A 4,173-nucleotide genomic window follows, 5' to 3' on the forward strand; every position below is an offset into this window, starting at 1 on the left:
GGTGCATACGCAGCTTAAAAGGCGGCGCAAGACCCCAAGATGATACGATCCTCTGTGGGGAATTCTGAGGAAAATGAATTTTTTGCAGTGCATCGAAGTGAAAAAAAGAACAGCGCGTGGAAACGGAGCGATAAAGAGACGACACAATTGTACTGCCCAAAAAACATGATCGCTTATTCCCGAAAGGAGCAAAACCTAAGGAAGCAAGGTGTTCGAACAGAGCAATAAGTGATAAATTCTTTAAAGGGGACCAAAGAAGCAGAACACCTGTACCGGCACGCAAGACAATGGCACAAGACACCAACCGAACCGGAACGCGGATACTTCGGGCTCGCTCAAAACGAGCGTCGACGGCGGCTCCGCGTACAAATAATGCATTGGTCAACTCAGATAATGAAGAGACGGAGAGGAGAACGTGGTAACGGAGGCATCGGTAAGAGAACTGTATATTCAGTAAACACAACGCCAAAAGCACTTTCACGCTGCAAACCAAGTGTTGTCTAGGAAATGTGACAAGTGGGATGCGAATATGAAAGGAGAGGTGATAACTTCAGTAGGATGTGTTGTCGGGCTGATTGGGGCAATATTTAGACATGATATAGTTGCGCAAAAAAAGCAGACACAAGTCAGGGTACAGCCCGAGCGCTTGTCAATTGAGATCGTCCTGTACCCTGTCTTGTGTGGGCCTTTTTTCTCGCAACTGTCTGTCGCATGTCTGTAGGAAGTGGTAACAACCAAGTAAGAAATGGAAAGGGGCAGTGTCTGGGGGCGAAAATGGTGTTTTATATGTCATATATTTTTATAGATGCACCACGACTAAAGGCGAGTTGGGTTAAACGACAAAAAGTGTTGCTGGTAAAGTTGAGCGGTATCGAAAAATTGTCCGGTGCTCGAGCAAACTAGTCGATGAGATAAAAAGCGCAATATAGTCAAAACAAAATAAACCATAACTAATACCGGGAAGAAATCAAACGGCCAGATATATAACGTCACTGAACATGGTTAATGAAATTGCCGATACACTATGTGCGAGTTCGGTTGTGCTTTCATCGCGGTCGCCCAGAGAATGAACCTGTAATCCGCGCAGTCCCTGCGAATATAAAGGTTTAGGAGCAAAGGATCCTCCCATAAGGGAACGTATGATAAGAAAGCCTCCCAAAATAACTGAAATTAGTGCTTTTCGGGAAGCCCCTACTTGAAATCGGTCGTTCACGTAGGCCATTAGTTCTCCATGATGTAAAGTTATTTTGGTGATCACACTGAAGGGCTTTGATGTGCCGGGTGCACAGGTATAGCGACATTTGATATAAATTTACCTTGTAAAAAACATAGTGCCAGTCATGCACCCAAGTAGCGAACTGCCAACTCAGTGTGCTGTTTATTTGTCTCATTGGCATAGCACACAGAAATAGCAAAAGTGCGCTTTTCGAAGTATTTCAGAATCCATATTTACAGAAAGTCAGATTTCAGAGAAGCAAAAATACCAACAAAACACAAGCTATGTCGTACACGCACTTCATTAGGCTGAATCGCATGTTACCCAACCTTTCGCTGACAGAATGCCCACTTTCAACTACTTCTGCAGTCACGCAAGCTATCGCCAGTCCATACACGGCGAATGAATGCTCAGAAACATCACAAATAGACAGAAGACGGTAATTCAACTGCGCCGAGAAGAGAGGGGGGAAGATAGTTCTGTCATAAAGACGCACATGCTCACGGCTGACGAAGGGTGTCGGACGAGTAAACATATCAATACATAATGTCGATATATCTTATTCGTGCACAAAAGAAAAGATTGCCGCTTCCAGGTGGGAACTGGCGCCGAAATGAAATGAGTCTTCAAAGTAATTAAAGTCTTTTTATTGAGTCTAAGTCACGGTAGAATCATAACGGAATAGCATTATCTTTACAGATTATACACCACCTTTAATTGAAACTTTAGTGCATTTGATAACAGCAAGGCCTGATGGAAGAAGCGAATATAACAACAGTGAGACCGATGTTGTTAAGGTAGGAGTTAGGAAATAAAAAGGAAGACGTGTCTTCGGTTTCAACCACGTCTAAAGTTTGATATTATTACCTGCGCGCCTAATGGTGGTACAGCGGAGGCTGGATAGAGTAGATGGTAAAAAAGAAATCTTGTTGTATTGTCAGGAGAAAAGATTAATTTCGTTTGAATAAAAGCAAGTAAAAGTCAGCACGTTGGAGAGTGCTAAATGTCACCCAGGTGACAACTATATCTTTGCAGACATGATAGATACAGGAGATGGCGAATACACGTTTTCGTCTATGCAGAGATATCTGCCCAACTCCGCCGCGGTAGACCAATGGTAAGTGATGCGAAGATAGTAGCCATTGAGAATCTGTTGATTTCGGACTAGGTTGTTGAATAGCATTCCTATGCATCGGGATGATTTTCGAAAGTAATTTTTTTTGCTCCGGTTGAATTGTATTGTGGCTGTTTTGAGGAAATAATTAGAGCTCCAAAGAACACACTACTAATTGTTACCTTTAAATCGTAACCTAGAGTTTCCTAAGGTATATGTTGCGGTTTCATCAAACTGATTGTTTGTACATAAGAATGCTGAATATTGATTTCCGACTCTGCTCTCGATAATAAACCATGCTACAAAGTTTTACCTCAATATCTTCGTCCGCAAGAACATCCCGATCCCCATTATCGATAAGCTAAATAACAAGCAGCAGAAGCTTTCAACGGTTAAGACATGAAATTGTGCAGAACGAACGGTGACTAAAGCGTGGAATATAAATGTAAGCTAGCAGCACAGGTAACGTACAACTACTGAAAACTCAAGGCTCAACTTTATATATGCCAGAGCTTTTCACATAATTATCCGAACGTTTAGTGACTCCCCTCACTGCAATACCAGCAACGGAATTTACAAGTTCCTGATAGCAAATACAACCTTGCGCAAATAGTAAAACTGGCATTCAAAAACTTTACCCCGTTTAGGAGGCCAGTGCAAAAATGAAGAAGAAAAATGTGCTAGTGAACACCCCTGATGCTGCACTGCCACTCCCACTAGCTACCACAGTTCACCCCATGTGGTAGTATAAGAACATATGGTGCTTCCGGTACATAGCGACGCCGCATTGAAATAATCGTTAGCGTATAGCTTTATATCTCCTACTCTTCAGCCACTGTTAGCTTGCCGGCCGCTCAGGATTTCCCTCAAGTGCTTGCTCGCTGAGTTGGTCCCCTCAGTTGAGTGCATCCGGCGACGCCTCGCGATAGAAGAATGGCTGTTGCAAGAATGCTGAGTGTTTGTTTCGAAGTACGCTATTCGGACCGAGCCCTTCAGGTTCTGAAAGTGTATTATGGCCATGGAACAGAAGCGCCAGAAACGGAGATGGTATGGAAACCGCTACTGCTCCTCGGAGAGCGCGTGTGGCTCCAGCTTTGACCTGGTTTTCTTCAGTTAGTGCTTTTTCGCATCGGTTTGCGGGGCTGTGACCCCCTGGAAAAAAGCTCAAGGGTCCCAGAAAACGCGTGGCACAGGAAAGTACGAACAGCTTCATTAGCCCCGGCACCCCATTGGCCTATTTAAGTTGCCCTAAAATGCTCGGATTCGCTACAATAACCTCAGTGCTCAATGGTATGTAGGACATGCCCCAAGATTTTGGGAAAGCTAATTTAAGGTGAGGTTTTGGCGCAAGATTATTATAGCGCACCGGAACGCGGCCGCCTCGGGACTGCCTTCTTTGTAACCGCCTTTTATTCTTGTCTACCCTGAATAAACCGCCTTATTAAAGATATTGTGGAAGAAGGCCAGGTCGAGACGGGAAGGGAAGGGATGCCGTGTCTGGCGTCTATTCCAATGGACAACCGAGGCGCGTGCCACTGGTGGCACCGCGGCACGATGACGATGGTATGTACACGTGAAAGAAGAAGGTCCATGGAAGGCTCACACATTTTTTTCGCCCGATAGGAAGTGGCCAACCTGGCCGCTCCTAAGCATCTGCTGGATCGCGGCGCACAAATGGATTCAAACGAGACACATGAACTATCCCAATGCCACGGTGACGATGATCGGCTGGGGGATGAATAAGTTTTACTTTGTAGTTCACTGAGGAAGTTTGGGTGATGACGGTATATGGACCAAGGTAGCGGTAGAAATTTATCACTAAGGCAATTGGTGCACAGAGGTG

The sequence above is a fragment of the Amblyomma maculatum genome, chromosome 5 (genome assembly GCF_055883805.1).
Source record: "Amblyomma maculatum isolate TAMU_Amacu chromosome 5, ASM5588380v1, whole genome shotgun sequence".
NCBI classification, from domain to species: domain Eukaryota; kingdom Metazoa; phylum Arthropoda; class Arachnida; order Ixodida; family Ixodidae; genus Amblyomma; species Amblyomma maculatum.